Source organism: Thermobia domestica, chromosome 3 (assembly GCF_964235325.1).
Source record: "Thermobia domestica chromosome 3, izTheDome1.hap1.1, whole genome shotgun sequence".
NCBI classification, from domain to species: domain Eukaryota; kingdom Metazoa; phylum Arthropoda; class Insecta; order Zygentoma; family Lepismatidae; genus Thermobia; species Thermobia domestica.
Genome location: NC_137456.1, coordinates 330,238,362 through 330,257,708, shown reverse-complemented (window position 1 = coordinate 330,257,708; position 19,347 = coordinate 330,238,362). Strand labels below are relative to the sequence as shown.

The 19,347-nt window shown below is 35.9% G+C and overlaps 1 protein-coding gene across 4 annotated transcripts in view; it reads right to left on the bottom strand.

Moving 5' to 3' along the window:
• The window catches only part of LOC145681210 (uncharacterized), a 52,658-nt gene extending 38,571 nt beyond the window's left edge, over positions 1-14,087 (bottom strand). For 2 of the 4 annotated variants that reach the window (XM_081752738.1, XM_081752741.1), the window contains exon 1: positions 13,959-14,087. The gene's annotated coding sequence lies outside the window, so the exon portion shown is untranslated. The other 2 variants (XM_081752740.1, XM_081752739.1) reach the window with 2 other exon arrangements.
• Between the last annotated feature and the right edge of the window lie 5,260 nt (positions 14,088-19,347).

The following is a 19,347-nucleotide window of genomic DNA, read 5'->3' as shown; positions in this document are numbered from 1 at the left end:
TTTCCTCCTATATCAAACATTAATTTAACATACTCATACAAAACAATATATTGGAAAGCTTGTTGTTAGACACAATGTTATGCCCCTTCCGTTCTCCACAAACCACGACCGACACTAGGTTCGCGGTAGGTTTTTTTTTTCTTTTTTTTTGTGGCCGTCATATTATCTGTGAATAAGTCTTCTACTCATGATGTTCGGCGCTTTTCGTGGAATACGAATATACCTGAAGTTGCCCAAAAAATATTTTCTTTCTCACCGTGGCTCGACAGGAAGCACTCGCTTGTCAGACAACTTTTCGTTCAGCGCAACGAATTCTTTCACCGCTGTCTGTCTTCCTTCACGGGATTACGCTTCATATCAATGCATATAGCTCCAAAGCTTGTGTTGATAGGGGGTGGGAGTGGGGGTAGGAGGAGGGCAACGAAAAACCGCAAGATACGACAGAAGTAATTCCAAACTGCCGATATATTTGGTTGTGGTGGTTATAATATCGTGTGAGGGAGAGGATGTCCTAGAGAGGATGGGCATTTCTTTACGTTCTTATCAAAGCCTATTCAGCCGTTCAACTGTACTAGGAGAAAGTAAGTAATTAGTAAATAGAAATTAAACGTTCACAAAACTTGTTCAATCAGCTATTTTTATAACTGCGAAAGTGCTGCTTGTAACACATACATGATTTACAATTCGTATGAATCTGTGCTTAATCCCTTACCCTATTCTTGTTTTTCAGGTTTCATTGTAGAAGAGAATGGCCTAGTGGAGGTAAAATGTCTTCCTTCCCTTAGAGGCAAAAATATGGAAGAAGAAATAAGACGGAGGAAAGGTTTGTTCCTAGAGATCTCCGATGAGGGTAGCTTCAGGCTAAAACGGAACAGTGATTGTTATTACCAGATCCAAGGACAGTTAAACATTTCAGAGATCAGTAAGTGTTACCTCGTTGTCTATATTGATGAGGCCACAACATTGCACCTTGAAGTTGTGGAGAGAAATGAAGATCTGTGGAGCAATGTAATGGTTCCAAAATTGTCAAGATTTTTTAAGGAATGCATGTTGCCAGAGATTGTTGACCCCATGGTACCACGCAACATGAATTGCAGAGACCCAGTATACATTACGAACGCTCAACGTGCATTAAATGAAAGAAAAGAATGTGGGAAAAGATAATTTTCAGTTACTTCCTGTTATCTATCTATCTATCTATATCTATATATATTTATATATAGATCTCTCTCTCTCTCTCTCTCTCTATATATATATATATATATATATATATATATATATACGTGTAACGTGGGTTCCTGTCACCACGGCATGGCGCGTCCTCAGGTTGCGGATCGAGGAGAAGGCCTCTAGATATAGAGGTTAGCTGCGAATATACTGAATAAGCAGTCGCGGACAGCCGACTAGGAATGGTCCTCCAGTTTGGGGGTTTGGGTAAGGCTAACAACCTTATCCTGTAAAAAAAAAAAAAAAAACACTTGTTCAGAAATATTTATAAGAGCCTCGGACAGGGACTGATAACTTGGCAGGACCACAGCAAAAGAAAATGGACATGAGATTTGGAACTTGAAATATTAGAAGTCTTTATAGGGCAGGCGCGTTAAAATCCGTAACGAGTGAGTTAGAGAAATACATAATTGAACTAGTAGGGGTTCAGGAAGTTAGGTGGGAAGGAAATGGAGCTGTGAATTCCGGAAATTTTAAGTTCTTTTACGGGGACGGAAATAAAAATCGCCAGTTAGGAACAGGGTTTTTCGTCCACAAACGAATATTACCAGCAATTAAACGGGTTGAATTTGTTACTGACAGGCTTTCTTTTATTACTCTTAAGGGACGGTGGTGTGATATTATTGTTTTAATTGTACACGCTCCAACTGAAGATAAGGGTGACGATATAAAAGACAGTTTTTACGAAGTGGAACGGATATTTGACCAACTCCCGCGATACAATGTGAAAATTCTATTAGGGGATTTCAATGCGAAGATAGAACAAAAGGATATTTTCAAACCGCTTATAAGGAACGAAAGTCAGCATAAAGAAAGTAATGACAACGGTGTTAGACTCGTGAACTTTGCAACATCCAAAAATCGAATCGTGAAGAGTACATTGTTAGGGTCGTCAAGTCTAGGAGGCTTAGGTGGGCAGGTCATGTAGCTAGAATGGAAGAAAGTAGAAACGCTTTCAAAGTCTTGAATGGAAGACCAATCGGAAAACGATATATATAACTCTATGGCCTATGGAACCCGGAGGTTCAACGCCGTATTCACGAAAGCTCTCCACTGACTTATATCCTTAGCTAACTGCATCCAGTTTCTACTTTGTATTCCTATCTCTGCGAGATCGATCTTAACATTGTCCTCCCATTTCCGCCTAGGTCTTCCTAATGGTCGTTTTCCGACTGGTCTTCCATTCAAGACTTTGAAAGCGTTTCTATATCGAGAGAGAGAGAGGGAAGAACTTGAATAAAACGGAAATTTCCCGCAGACCACCCCCTGAAATCATGACTGAATAGGAGAAATCGGGGTATTCTCGAACACTGAGGTAATGCCGAAGGAAGTTTACACCGAAGGAAACTTGTAACAAAACAGACGATTTTGCTGCATGCTAGCGGAGGGACCTGGACCAGTGTAGCATACATTTGATGGCGGTCAATTGAGTGGATTACCAGGAAGAAAATGTTTTGCTGTGTTTGTCGATTCACCTATGAAATTGATTCAACAATCTGCGCAACGTAACTTGGCTCTTATCTTATCTATATTATTACAGATAAGGCTATATATTTCCCTATATTTGGGAATTAGGTTTTTGTAATCTTACTAGCCACTTTGCAGTCAATAATTAGTTTCAATTTTAACAATAAATTGACGCCTCATGGGGAAACGACAGACAGAATGTCCACCATTACCTGGAGTGTTTGGGATTGCCCAATGGTGTGAAATAAATTATCAAAAAATTTTTAAATAGTTTTACTTATTGAAATGTAAGTAATAAGTTAATGAAATTGGTTTGGGAAATACATCATGTCTTGGTATTGAGCGTTATTAGCTTTGTTAATTAGAAAAGTTTGCTATATTTATTATTTTTAGAATTATTACTTCATTATATCATAGTCAGTAATCCGATTTTACATATCTGATTTTTCATCATAGGCTGCAATTTTTTCTGTGTGTGTGATTCAGAGTGTTTTAAAAATTTATTTAGCCTAGTAGCATTCATTAGCAGTTAGCTAATTTTGTTCAGCCTATTAACCGCATTTCAACACTGGACTAATAAAAAATACTGTCTTTGGGAGAAAACATGAATGCGTATATATGTGATTTCTACAGTTCAAAATAATGTTTTCATTTTAATGAATATTTTCCTTAATGTACCGTTATTTCTGAATTTATTTCATAAGATTGCATTTGTTTATCCTATTATGTATTAACTTTCATGTGTAATAATTTTAAAGATAATGAGGTCTGGGCACGTTTCTCATTAATTTGAGTTATGTTTGTAATTATAAGTCCTATTAAAGATTTAAATTACAGTATAATTTTAATGTATTTTAATGCATTTCCCTTCTTTCGTAAAGGAAAGTTTAAAGTAAACAGTATGTTCTGGATTACCCCGACCACTGGGGCAATCCCGAACATAGGAACATTTTTAAAACATCTCACTGATTTATTGAAAAATGTTACTTTTGATTTCCCTCTGCATTTCAGTAGAAAGGAAAAGCTTCAAGCTTTCTATACACAAGAAATGTTAATGTTTTATCTCTAAAAACAAAGGAGTTATTTATAATCAAAGCTTAAATGTTCGTGAATACCCCGGTCTCCCATACATACATACAGACAGATACACATACATACTTTATTTTTAATTGTCATTTTCGTGTAACTCCCGTTGAGATGACTGGGGTTTCTTACCCCCACTGTGTTGGGTATATTATATATATATATATAAATTATATATATATATATATATATATATATATATATATATATATATATATATATATATATATCCTAACAGTATATAAAACTACATGAGCTGACAAATTATTGAGCACTTCCTGTAGGGCTACAATGATTAAATTTGGCATGATTGTAGCTTTCCGGAACTAACCCACAGGAAAATTGTCAAAAGTGAATATTTTTAATTTTTAGGGGGTCTAAAGAGGGGATGAAAATTTTCCCCATGTTATTTAAATGGACCTTTTTCTGGACATATAATCTCATGTTTTAGGTACTTAGAATTGGAATAGAAACTTGAAATTCGGTATGCTTACACATTTGCGTTAGAACTACCTAAGTAAATCAGTACAAGTAAAAAATTCCGACTTTAGAGTGGTTTTATAGGGAACTGAAAAATCTTTCTCATGTTATTTATATGGGACACCTTTTACACCCTCAAATTATTGAGCACTTCCTGCAGGGCTACAATGATTAAATTTGACATGATTATAGCTTTTCGGGACAAACCCACAGGAAAATTGTCAAAAGTGAATATTTTTAATTTTTAGTAGGTCTAAAGACGGGATGAAGAATTTCCCCATGTTATTTAAATGAGACTTTTTCTGGACCTACAATCTCATGTTTTAGGTACTTAGAATTGGAATAAAAACTTCAAATTCGGTATGCTTGTACGTTTTCGTTAGCTTTACCTAAGTGAATTATCAGAAATAAAAATTTCTAACCGTACAGTGGTTTCATGGGGAACTGAAAAATCTTTATTTATATGGAACGTCTTCTATACCCCAAAATGTTTAGGCACTTCCGGCAAGATTAGAATGATGAAATTTGGCATGATTGTGGCCTTCGAGGACTAACCGACAGAAAAATTGCCAAAAGTAAAAAATTCCAACTTTAGAGTGGTTTTATAGGGAACTGAAAAATCTTTTCCATGTTATTTATATGGGACACCTTTTACACCCTCAAATTATTGAGCACTTGCTGCAGGGCTACAATGATTAAATTTGACATGATTATAGCTTTTCGGGACAAAACCACAGGAAAATTGCCAAAAAAGAATATTTTTAATTTTTAGGGGGTCTAAAGAGGGGATGAAGAATTTCCCCATGTTATTTAAATGAGACTTTTTCTGGACCTACAATCTCATGTTTTAGGTACTTAGAATTGGAATAAAAACTTCAAATTCGGTATGCTTGTACGTTTACGTTAGCTTTACCTAAGTGAATCATCAGAAATGAAAATTTGCAACCGTAGATTGGTTTTATGGAGAACTGAAAAAATCTTTCGCATGTCATTTATATGGTACGTCTTCTACACCCTAAAATGTTTAGGCACTTCCGGTATGATTAGAATGATGAAATTTGGCATGATTGTAGCCTTTGAGAACTGACCGTGAAAAAATTGCCAAAAGTGATTTTTTTTTTTAATTTTCAGGGGTCGAAAGGGGATGAAGACATTCCTATGCTATTTAAATGGGTGTCTTCTTGGGATACAAAATCTTATCTTTCAGATAGTTGAGATAGGAAAAAAAAAGAAAGTCGGTAGAATTCTGCTCCGCTGCAGCTGTCTTTGTCCCCACTTTGAACTCGTATTTCATACACGCCCTTATGACGCTCTGTGGAAGTCTCATTCACTCTGTTCTTACGCAAGTTCACAATGTAACTGAACTACCATAACCAGGTAGTATGCTGCACATACGCAGAACAACAGCTGACCTTCGTCTTATCCTCATTCGCATTCAACTCACGGTGGGAGGTCCAATTGAACACAGGCCTCTACAAAAGCGACAGAACTTTCTTGCTTACCTTTATAAATTAACAGAAATAAAAAAAATCCAACTTTGGTGGGATTTATTTATGGAACTCCTTTTATATCTCAAAATTATTGGTCAATTTATTTAGTATTACAATGATTAAATTAGGCACGTCAAAGGAAAATAGCCAAAAGTGAATATTTTTAGTTTTTAGGGGATTTTTGAAACGGGTATTACGGAACGTGTTTGTTACAGTTGCTTTATATGTTGTATTACCCACAACTTCTACGATAGTTCCTTTTAGTGAGTGATAGCTATGGAATTACCCAGGAAACAACACCAGTGGACTTTCATTTCGGAGTATGATACATGTCTGCTGCAAAAATTACTTTTCACTTATACTTGATAGTAACATAAGAGTCTACGCAAAAAAAAAAAAAAAAAAAAAATCCCTTTAAGCTTCTTTATGGAGAGTGCTTGGTGCCTGTGCAAATACAAATCATATTGAACTTTCTTTTCACACTATGATACGAACCTTCCCAGACACAAATACCACAACGTTCCGGATTTTTTAGTATACGAAAGACATGACGAAGCAAAAGCTTTCATTCAAAGGAGTATGCGTGTAGCAGGATACCACAGGGGTGGTGTGGAAATACTACAAAGTTACAAGAAAAAGAATCGACCTTTGTCTTACAAATATGCAAGAGTTATGGTCGAACAAAAATCCCAGATTTCTTTTTTGAAAATTATAAATAAGAAAAAAAAAAAACCCTCTGAAAATGAGAATCCAACATCATTATTCATTATATAGTAAGTCGATAAATTGTGGTTGACAAAACAAAGGTTGCTATAAAAAATAAGCTGTGAGTTATTAAGCAGAGTATTAAGGAGCAAAGGATTATAAATATGAGACCTGGGGATGTTGGGCCGATTTAAGGCAACATTAAGAATAAATGCACGAACACATGATATTGCGAGGCCGTAGACCGAGCAAATACGGGGGTCTGGGGGCGAAGCCCCCAGCTGGCTAAAGGCTAGTATATATATATATATATATATATATATATATATATAGAGAGAGAGAGAGAGAGAGAGAATATGCTTTATGAATCCCCTTTCACGATTTTCTGGCTACGCCTCTGGACCTTTCATGCATTTCGGTCCTTGGCTATTCTTGTAATCTTGACGTAAGTATTGCACTAGGGACGAGCCGAGACAGGATTTTCCTGACAAAATTCGAGTCGAGACACGGCTCTTCCAATAGAGAAATATACATTTTTCGAGTCGAGACATCACTTTTACAGCACATTTTCAAGACGAGACAGCTACAAATCTTGTCTCGTGCGCATACCTATCTCACTCTCACTCTCTTGGGGACCCGAAAGAAATTTAAAGGAAAAAGCTTTGAATATAGGTGAAAAATAAAGTAAACGCTTCATACTCTTGGGGGGGGGGAGGTTAAGAAAAAGGCTGAATGCAGGTAATATATATATAAACGTTTCACTTCTTGGGGCTCCCAAGAAAATTCAAGAAAAATTTGAATATAAGTGAAAAATAAGTAAAATAAAAGTTTCATTCTATTCAATAACCTAAGAGAAATTTAAAGGAAAAAGCTGAGTGTGGATTAAAATATATAAAAAAGTCAAAGAGCATTCTGTTGTTTACATTCTACGGTCTTATGATGCAAGTAATGGGGATCCGTCTGCTAACCTGCTTCCTAAAATATCACTGTTTATTTATCTATTTATTTATTTATTCATATATCAGTTCAAGAGAAGGGCAGAAAGAAGGGATCAACGTACATAATGCTTTATTAGGGTACTAGCATTCTTTGCTAGCTAAAATCTCTTTAGTGCAGACGCTATAGTCGCTGATTCACTTGTTTTCCTTCTGTTTTTTTTTTTCTTTCTTTCTTTACAAGTCGAATTTTCAGCGAGTAAAACCCTTTTGCTTAGCTGGTTTCCCATTTCTGCTCTTGGTTTTGGCGTGTGAATTTACATTTCAGCCCACAAATTTAGAGTGAAGAAAATGTTCAATAAGAAAACAAAGGTTCAAATATTTAAAATACTTCAGCATTATATTTAATTCAACTCCTGATTGTTCTCATGTGGAACACTTGTCACAAATCATTCGATTTGTTCACATACAACATGATACTATTTAAGTTCGGGAAGCATTTTATTGATTTCATCTATGTCGAAGAAAAGACTGCTGATTTTTCCCTACAAGGCATCCTGAAATATGTATTTTCAATGGGGCTTGAATGAAACTTTGGCAACCGCGCTTCAGATTTTGATAACACTGCCCGTATCTGTCGCATCATATGGAAGATCTTTCAGTAAAATGACATTGATAAAATCATACTTGGGTTCCAGAATGAGTCCAGAAAGATTCACGAATCTGGCCATTCTTTCTATCGAAAATGAAATAGCATCCACTTTGGATTTTGATAATATAGTTGAGACTTTCGCTGCTACCAAAGCAAGGAAGGTATCATTCTGAATTTTTTTGGAACACAAGTTAATATGGTAGTGGAACTACTGTCGAAAGTAGTTTCGTGTTTCAAGTAAAGGCAATAAAAATACAAAAGTACCAAAAGAGTAATAAAAAGCCATCAAAATCTGTCAATTGACTGGTGATAGGTGGTAATGAAAAATAGGATGGTATAACCCGTAGTAGAATTTTGTGCTCACATAATTAATCTATAATATATCCCTAATTATTCAATATATTCAGGATTTTTTCTTATAATATATTCTAATACTAAGTATGTTAGTAAGTGGTAATGGAAATAGTCATAAAGTGACAGAATATAAACATGACTGAATTATTAAATACAAAATAATATAATCATGAAACAAGTGTGAGATCTGGAAACAATAGTAAAAAAAAGAGAGAAGCAAGAGAGAAATATTTTAGTGCTTAACTATTCATTGATACTTCGGCAAAAGCAGTGGGACTAAATAGATGATACATTATCACAGGAGAAAAACCTAGTAAAAGATAAATGAAGAAGACAACGCAGGGGAGAAATCTATTCTAGCCATTATTTACCGATAGTTCGGTAAGAAGAAAAAAGTGTATATGTACTGTATGTGTACTGGAGAGAAAAATTCAGACAGGGAGAAACTATGGATAAACTTAACTATATGAGAAATTGCGTAGGAGAATCACCAAATGCGAGAACCGAACAAGAATATTCTACGAAACATAGAGCTTACATTTAGAAATCGTATCGATTATATTGCTATTTGCAATTTTTGCAATATCAGCTCATTATGTTTTGTACGTAAATTTGTCTCTAAATGTATTATTAGGAGCATTACTTCCACTATTCCATCTAATTACAGTACGCGTTGATACTAGGATAGTATAGGTGTAGGATAAATTCTGGATTCTTGATTCTTACGGTTTGTTTTTTCTTAAGATTATGTTATTTCTGCCGTGGGTTGTAGTTTCCGTTACACTTGTATTCCTAATCCTTTTTCTATCGTGTCCTTTGTTTAAAAATGAATAAAAAAATGCAATGATAGTCCTGGTCCAGTTTTATTTTTAGATATCAGCTGAAGGCGGTTCTAAGCATTAAAAAATAGACATGGATTCTGAATGTCGCCCCCATTTGTTTAATATATCTCAGATTAAAATGATCTAAACACACACACATACCAACGGGAAAGGGGGAGGAGTAAACAGAAAGAAAGATTATGTAAATGAACGTCAAAAATGTATAAATCACGGTCTACTTCACTGGTTCCGGGCCCCAGTTTGCCTTACGCCGTCCCTGCATATAGGTAGATACTCTGTGTAATGTGATTTATATTGGAAGATGAAGATATTGGTGTTAGTTTCCATATTCAATAATTCTATGTGCATCGAAAGTTTTTTTTATGACTCGTTTTTCTTATAAGGGGGCGCGGTGGCTCAGTGGTAGAGGGTTCACTTCCGATGCTTGGGGTCCCTGGTTCGATCCCAGCTCGCGCCGTGTGGACTTTGTGGTGGACAAACACCGTGCTCGTGGGTTTTCTCGGGGTTCTCCCGTTTCCTCCCACTTTCTTCATTCTACCATTTCACTCATTTCTCATTATCACCGTCTCCTTTAGCCTAACCGGCATAATCGTGGGACGTTAAAGTTTAATTTCATTTCGTAATTCTTATAAGTAATACTGCCAATAACATCTACTTTGTGGTGTACATCATCGCAGGGCAACGATGTTTATCAGACACTATGCATCGAAGAAAGACTTTTATAATGGAAAAGAATTCTGAAGTCACCACCATTCTCTGAACAGGACACAGCATGCTGGACTCACTCACTCTCCTCCTCGCTAGGGCGGTGGCACAGGAACAATACAAGACTCATAAGTTCGTAACAATTAGCATGCCATTCGTATACTTTTACCGCACACAGTCTTCCTATTCTTCACCACATGCTTTGAAACCAGAAACCAGTTCCGGTTCTCCTTCCCAACAACAGGAGAGGGAGTGGGAAAACAAATTACTTTGAAATAGATGTTGTTTCAGAAATCCGCATGTGCTATTGATCAACACTCGACCGTGTTGGTACAAAGATGTCAAGATTGCAACGCTTAAATTTTCACTCCTAAGATATTTTGAAAAACTTTTCAAAAACGCCACAGAGTGCGCGGTCAGTCCGCGATGACATTGCCCTCTTTAGAGAGCACCACAAAGTTCGTGTTCCTGGAAAAACTTTAAATATTGGAATATAAGTTTTGAGTGAACGTCAGGGCAGCACCGCGAAATCAGGGGCTCATTTTTATGTAATGGATAGTACACGATGCGCAAATAATTCTTACTGTTCTCTTGGTATTTTTACCCGATAGCGACGTCCACGTTGTCCTACGAGAAAAATGGCGAAAAAACATCTCTGACGATGTCATATTCTTAAATTTCAAACAAAAATTTAAGGAAAGTTCTTTTTCATACAGAGCCACTTAGTCAATGCTCTTAGTCAATTTTATCATACTGTACAACAAAACTACGAGCAGCAAACTATTTCTTTGGAACTTATGAAAATTATTTACAAGCCACTGATTGTACAAAGGATTGGACCGCTGAGGAAAATTTTCGATTTTCTGGGCTAATTTTACGAAAACAAACTTATGCAAAATTCTAGAATCCTAAAAATTCTACCACCGCTTCTCTAAAGATACTTGCTTATATTTTCCCATTTTTTAATAAAGGGTTCACATCATGAATCGTTACAATGTAGTGAGATGAAATGCTGATTATTTTCAAACACTATTATAAATAAACAAAATACAATATGTAAAGTATAGTGCACGTGATCTATTGTTGCATATATGCCTCGTTAACCTATTATATTTTGTGAACTTAGTGTAATACGTAATGACATTTTTGAGATTGCCATTATCTTCCAATACAAAATATGACACACAAAATAAAGAGGAAAAGTCAAACCTTCATGATACATAATTTTTCCGTATATAGGTTTAGAAACCTAATTGTTTTAATATAGAAGAAAGGTCATTTAGACGAAAGAGGCCAAATGTTTAGAAGATCATCAACTATAGCATTAATATAAATTAGCGAAATTATAACTCTTTTCATGATTCTACGCAAATCCTGCCCTCCATCAAATAAATATCAAGGTTTAAAAAAAATGGAAATGCCTTTGTCGCGATTTACCACTTTTATCGCTTATAAGCAAATGCAGTGTTTCTGATGCCCATGGTCCTACGGACGTGCAAGCGAACTGCGGCGGGGCTCTACCAGATTCGCACTATGTAACTAAGGTACATAACATTCATGCTCTTTGGTAGCCACTTAGCACAGATTTATTTGTCTATTCTGCATTCAATCTCCTTTTCTTGGACCCAATATTTAAACGCAAGTCGTAAGAGTATTTATTTGTTTCAACAATTATTTCTGGTGAATCCTCTGAGTTTAATCAATGTTAAGTAGGATATTCCCATACGGCACGGAGAAAAATATGGACAATGAGAAAAACTGTATGAAATAAGAATTTTTTTGCGTAAAACATCTACTTATTTATATACAAATTCACGTTGGCACATTGTGAATTTAGACATTATACCAACTCAAGTAAGCATATGTTCTTCTCTTTTTCTCTAAAAGAACTACCGGTTACAGACATTGGTGTCCCAGCTATAGATCCTACCAACAATAAAAACTCGTTTTATCTATGGCTGATATGGAGAATCCGGAAAACCTTACAATACACGCTCCACCTGCGAATCGAAAAGTAAGGCTGCTTTAAAACAGTATAGTAAACTAGAATAGAGTAGAATCAGAAAGGTTCTAGAACACAGGTCCTCCCTATATAGGTTAGCACCTAGGTTGATTCCTTTCTGGGGTTAAGTTCCAAAGTTGGGCGTCCGCTTCCAGCAAAATTTTTAAAATTTACAGGAAAGATATGGATAATTTGATCGCTTGTGTGCTTGATAATATATAAGAGTCTCAAAAAATCTTTTCATTATTTGTATATAACCGGTTATAAACATGGTACTATACGACAAGCGTATGGAACTACTCGGCGCAAGGTAACTGAATAGTTGCATTGTGGGAAAGAAATGAGCATTCATGTTATCAACATGGGAATATACAAGGGCAATGGACCAACAGTTTTAACACTTGTGATGCAATACGTTGATAACGAGCCAAATCTTTTAAAAGTTTCTGAAGAGCACGGATTAATGAATCAAATCACAATTTGCAGAAAGTGTGGAAAGGAGATAACAGCGAAAGCATGTCGCGAAAGCGGAAGCCCAACTTCGGAATAAATGCCCCTTTCTGTACCAAAATTTAATATTAATTTCAAATAGTATTGTCGAGCGAGCATCAGCGAGTGAAGGCGGGTTGGAGACCCGCAGGGCACATTGTTTTCGGTCTTTATTACAACTAAATGGAAAGGGGGACCTGTGTTCTAGAATCTTGCTAGTAGAATATGATAGGGGCAAGTAGGATTTAAGTAGGAACGAGATAGGGCCTATGTTTAGCACAAGGGGTCCAGCTCTTTTCTCTAAAAAATGTTACAATTTTGGTAATTTCTGTTCACATTCGGTTAGTTTAGGGTAAGTTAGGTTAGTTTACTTTAGTTTAAGTTACAGGTAGGTTAGTTTGCTATATTAGTGTAGGGGCCCCACATAATTTTCCAAAAATGATAGAAGTTCGCTTATTTCTACTAATATTAGATTCAGGTTAGTTTATGTTAGGTTAGGTTAGATTTGGTTATTTTATTACGTCTAAGTACTTGCATAAGTCATTTCTCCTGTAAATTTTGTTTTTTACGTGCTTCTGGACCCCTTGTACTAAACATACTCCCGAGATAGCTTGAAATTAAAGAAGTTTTGATCCATTTTCATAAAATAATAGTGTAATTTTTTTGAGAATACCAGCTGGAGCGGGCACAGACAATAGGAGTTTTCGCTTAGTGTAGAGTTGCCCTCCCAGTGTCCAACCTACAAAAAAGCAGTAAACACATTAAAATATGCAGTTTTACTGGGTTAAGTTTAGAATTACCCCTCCGCTTTTTATAAAAATCAGGAAAATTTACAGGAGAAATGAGGTAAGAAATGATAATTTGAAGTTTTTATTTGATGTTTATGAATGTAAGTTCGGCAGGAGAGTTATGTTTAATACGAGAAAAGATATGTGGAAGTTAGTACTATTTGCCGGATGCGGAAGGTTTCAGCAGCATGGTAGTTGTAAAATATGGCGAATATGGCGAACAGGCGTAACGGATGCGCAAAAATAATGAAGAAAACCTTTCAAATTTTTGTGAAACACACGGAGTACTGAAGATAAGTGAAATGTAACATTTTTAATACTTTAAGCACAGTTTTCTGTATGTTACAAAATCCAAGGGCAACTTCAGATTGGAGGGGCAACTCTAAACTTAAGCCGTTTTACTACACAGATCCATTATATAAGCAGAAGTAGTAGTTGCAGAAGTAGGAACAGGTTAGTTGCTTTCTGTTCTCGACATAAACTGGTCATGCCACTGAATCATCGAACCTTCCGAGTTTTAAAAATAGTCTTTTCTAGTATTAAGCATAACTTTATTGCCAAACTTACACACACAGACATCACATAAGAACTAGAAATCATTTCTTACCTCATCTCTTCTGTAAATTTTCCTAATTTTTATTTTAAAAAAACGGAAGGGCAACTCTAAACTTAACCCGGATTTTCATATACTATGTATGATAATATAAACTGTAGCACAAAAGATTTTAACTCGCCATACCAGAGAACGACAATCAGTTTCATGAGAAAGGCTCACACAGACGCAGGATGCCAGGACGATATAAATTATTTGGTCCCGATACAAGACTGTGTAATGACAATGGAGACTTTAAGTAATGGTTTGCGTTATGGCAACGCTATACTTGCGATACACTTCAAAATATTTATGATAACAGTTACGTTGCCTAAAATAAAAAAAGATGTTTTCATTAATATCATGCTCCATTTAATCTTCAATTTTACAGTATAATTTTTTCGGTGTCAATAAAAAATTCTTTGGAAAGACAACGGAATTTTCGCTAACGGTTTGCGTAAACGCAAAGAGAATATTACGATAATGGAGATAGTAGTCAATGACATTTTACTTTTTTGTGTGTGTTGCGTTACTGTATGCAGAATATTTGATGACACTGAAGGAGCCTCAGCATGAATTTGTGTTACACAATTATTTTTTTTTAACCGATGACCTTCAGTTTCATGAATATTTCTTATTAATATCGGGTAACCCATCAATTGGTTAATGATCCTAAAGTTAACAATAACACATTGAAATCGTTATACTTTTCTAAATTAGCCTTAATGCGTCAATCAATACAATTTAATAACAATACTGCATTAAGAACCCAAATAAGCCGTAGCCGTTTAATGTCTCTAGCATAAAAACTCAACGTGACTTGCCGTCAAGGACGCCAATTCTGAGGGACCTGGGCTCCCCAATGCCCCATGTGTGTTATGAATATATATTTTAATGAATATACAATATTTTACATATCTTGAATTCAATTTCTCATAATAACCTCATAAATGGCTTCTTAGACCCTTGTCTGCTACAAAACACACGTATGAATGACCCATCTCCAAAGTTACAGAGAAATAGGCACCCTTGCTCGCCGTGATTCCAGTTCAATATAAATATTTAAAAAAACACACAATCTCAATAAAATTATTCATATAATCGCTAATAGTCGACATGAGAAGGTTACTTGTTCTACACTAATATCTACTACTTTGCGATACACAAGTGCAAGTGTACATACTTAATCTACCGGGTATCTAAATTAAGTGTTGATATGTCATCTAGTAGAAACTTTATAACAACAATCACATTATAAGCACCAGTAAAAGTGTGGGGGAATGCGGGGAGTCTCCGAAAAAAATGGCGTCCTTCCACTTCATATATAAAAAAATACAATGGGCAAAAATTGAACGTGGCGGCTCTACAGGGGACGAGGAGGTGCTACCACCACACCAATATTATTTCTTACCCCTTCTTCGCCCCCCATTTTTTCTACGTGCAACCGGTGAACTCCTGATCACGAACTACTGCTGTAGAATTTGTCACTGAAATCTATATGACATTGAAATCTTCGTTGTTCATTGACATATTTATAGATATAGAAGCTTCTTTTATTCATTACCGCATTGTTTAATGCAGGTTCTAATCTCTAATTAAGTAAACCCTTCTGAGTATGGCTAACCACTGAGTATTTCCATGTTTTAGGTTGAACATTTTATATTCCCTTTGTACTTCCGTCTATTGATAACTATTGATTAACTCCAGCCACATGTGTGTAATAAAGTTAATACTGTTATTATGTGTATAACTGGGAAATGTATTTTGTGGTAAATTTCACAGGAAAAGAATTATAAGTATGAAAATTAGAATGAATAAAACAAAATGTTGCTAAATGAACAAGAAATATTTTTGCGTAATATTGTTCTTATTTACTGCTTTTTTCTCATGAAATTTACCACATATATATCTTTGCCGATTATATACATACCATAGAGCTTTGAAGAGAAAGTGTAGACACTCAGTTAGTTGGAGTGGTTCACCACAGAGAGGCGCTGTCGTAGTTTTACGACCTCACTTCGTATGAAATGCTACGGAAATATATGTAAATCTCATACATTTTTCTTCTTTTTTTAACAGTTCTTAAATTCACCTACAGAAACGTAGCGTGTACTTAATTGATTTCAGTATTAAATTGTATACTTAATACATATCAGGCACGTGCCAAGGGGTGGTCAGGACCCCCCCCTTCGAGACCAGAAATGAAAAAAATAAGGAAGGATAAAACAAAATGAAATGACAAAAAGAAGGATCAGCGTTAAAAATTAAAAAGAAAACTACAGGAACCATTTGCTTACTCTTTCTTATGAGGAGATTTGTATTACTTGCAATATGGTGGCGAGGTAAGCGAGGTATGGAAGAGTCATGGAATTTGAAATTTCAAGAAAAGTTATCTAATTTTCAGAATTCCTGCTACTAGTCAGGGAGATTTCAAGCTTTCGAAAACATAAGTGCTGTTGTGTAACAGCGTGGACATTTTTAATCATAACTTTTCGTCATCGCATCCTTGCAGTATCAAACATGTTATTTTAAGGACAATTTTCTGTTGCTCCTTTAACCTGTCATTTGGAACCGAAGTAGCTGACGGAATAATACAAAAAATATAAATACATAAAACAAATATTATGTTGAAAGAAAGTTCTGTTAGCACTTGATTCAACAGAGAAAGGAAAGCATATATTGTAAAACTAGTTGAATATACACATGCTTCGCACAGGGGCTGTATTTGGAAGTCAACGCCTGTGGGAGTATCACCATTGATCTCAACAACCGCGAAAACTATGGATTTGATACTAATATCGGTCATTTTGGGCTATTTTTTACATGTCTCGGTATCCACCTCCCGCTGACTCCCGGCTCGCATACTTGCAAGTCGTCGCTAATGGAAGTGTCACCATTGATTTCGCGACCACGAAAACTATGGATTTGACACTAATATAGGTCACTTTGGATTACTTTTATGTCTTGGTATCTCACCCCCTCTGATGACACCCGGCCCGGAGCCGAATAGCGTGAATTTGGAAGTTAATGCGACTGGAATTTCACCATCATTTCAGCCTGTTTTCCAGGGTTTCCCTCAGTCCTACAAGGCAAATGCCGGGATGGCACCTACTAAGCAGGCCCTGGCCGATACCTTCCCAAATCCTTTCCATTGTTAATGTTGTTGGATATTCCATGTAAAATGGCCTCTGAGCTGTATCTGGTGATTGTTAAATAAATAAATAAATAAATAAATAAATAAATATTGGTCATTTTCTACTACTTTTACATATCCCCGTAAACGCCCCCGTGAGACCCCTCTGGTTCGAATTTCGACAAAAACGTTTAACTCTGGTGTGGAGCCTGGACCAAGGTATTCGTGACTAAAATTTGGCAACTCTCGGTCCAATTGTCTGGTTCCCAAACCGGTTTCGGTAAACGCCCCCCTGAGACCCCACTGTTTCAAAATTTCAAAAAGAAAAACGCTTCGTCTTGATCTGGGGCCTGGGCCAATGCACCCCTGACAAAAATTTGGTAACTCTCGGTCCACTCGTCTAGTCCCCAGGCCACACACAGACAGACAAACACACAAAAAAACTTTATTTTATTTGTATTAGAAGATAGTTTACAAGACAGTATTCAGTATGTACTTTTTATAATAATTGAGGTCATAACGAAAGGAAAATTGTTATATTTGAACAAACAGGAGAAGGACGTAAATATTGCAAATTCTTTTTCAACATTTTTTTTATTATTATTTTGCTCGAAATTTCTTCATAGTTTGTTATTAAAATACTTACCAACATATCGTCATTTTATTGTCCTAACAAACAAATATATATTGATAGTAAAGTAGTTTAGATTGATCGAGCTCCTGGGCCTTCAGAAATTCATGTCACTGCGACCCCCCCCCCCCCCCGCGTTACGAAATCCTGGCTAAACCAACTAATATATGTTCCAGTAAAATAGTTTAGAGTGATCGAGCCCCTTTTGTGATGACCACAATATTTCATGTCACGGACCCCCCCCCTTCACGAAATCCTGGCTACGTGCCTGTACATATGTAGCAGTAATTTGTAGATAAACATAAAATTTTAAAAAATAATTAAAAAAGAAATTCTGCACCCACAAATTTCCAAACTCTGGAATTTGTTATAATATTTTCCATCTATTAATATAGTCTTTGTATATTTTATACATGGCATTGAGACAAAACCCGAGTTACATTTTAAAATATAATGAAACTTGTATAAACCGGAACTTCAATAAAGTGCAATTCTGTCATTAACGGAAACTTTTCAAAGTCCCGGTGTGTCTTTATATTGCTCTTCAAATTTGTATAAAACGGAAATCTGTCCTAAACGGACGAAAATGTCGGACCCATTGCTTTCCGTGCTTTATGCAAGTTTCATTATAAAAATAAATTGATAACATAGATAATATTTTATTATAAGCAGGAAATATAGGCCTACCTATAACTATACTGCAAGATTTCTTCGTTGAGCCCTGGGTCAGTAATTAGACACTAGCAATTTTTGAAAACTTGAGTATTCATTTTGCGATTTTTGACGGCGCTAGCTCCTTCCGAATTTCCTTTGAGCGAAAAGAGAAACGGTATTTGATATAATGTAAAATCAATTTGGGAATTAGTTCAATGGAATGAATGTTCCTTCTTACATCCCAGCACTATGGCCTCAACTTTGATTTCATTCAAACTCTCCAAAGTATCATAAACATATGTCATCTTACATGCTTTTATTAGATGCAGTGTTAGCTGTCACTACTCTTCTGCCTGTAATAACACTTTAAACACTTCTTGAGTTGAGTATATTAGAAATGAATTTCCAGTCTTTTAATTTAGTGAAGAAGTAGTAATGGCGTGACTTGACCACACTCTTAATAATCCAATTTTGGGTCTCCATGGACCATAGTGAATGAATCAGGGATGTTTTGGCCCGGGATTGCGTCACCTATTGAAATTTTACTTATGCTTATTCAGGGGCCATGCACGCTGGTAGAAATAAATCAGAGGTACCTTGGCCAGGCTATGACGTCATTGAATTGGGATTATTGGATCAGAGGTCATGATGATTCTTTAAAATTACTAAAAATATGGTATTGATGATTCATTACGTTATGAAATAGTACAGGTTTACGAATGCTTTTTATTTTTCGTTCCCTTTTATGGCATAAAATTTGGAGATTGTTATATCTTTGATGAGATGCACTAACACTGGTGCAAATGAAATCTTTAGTTTTACGTCCCACTATTATACCGGTTAGGCTAAAGGAGACGGTGACGATGAGAAAGGAATGAAAGTGTGGGAGAAAATTGGAGTATCCCGAGCATAATGTTGTTCACCACAAAACTATTTTCGCGGTGTTTGAACTAGGGGCTCCTTACAGCAGAGGTGAACGCTCTACCACTGAGCCACCGCACTTCTACTGGTATGAATGAATTAGAGGTAGTTGGTTCGAGATAATATGTTCGTTTGACGTCACTGAACTGGGATTTTTAGCTTGGAGCTTATGATGGCTTGTTTCGTTCCCTTTTATG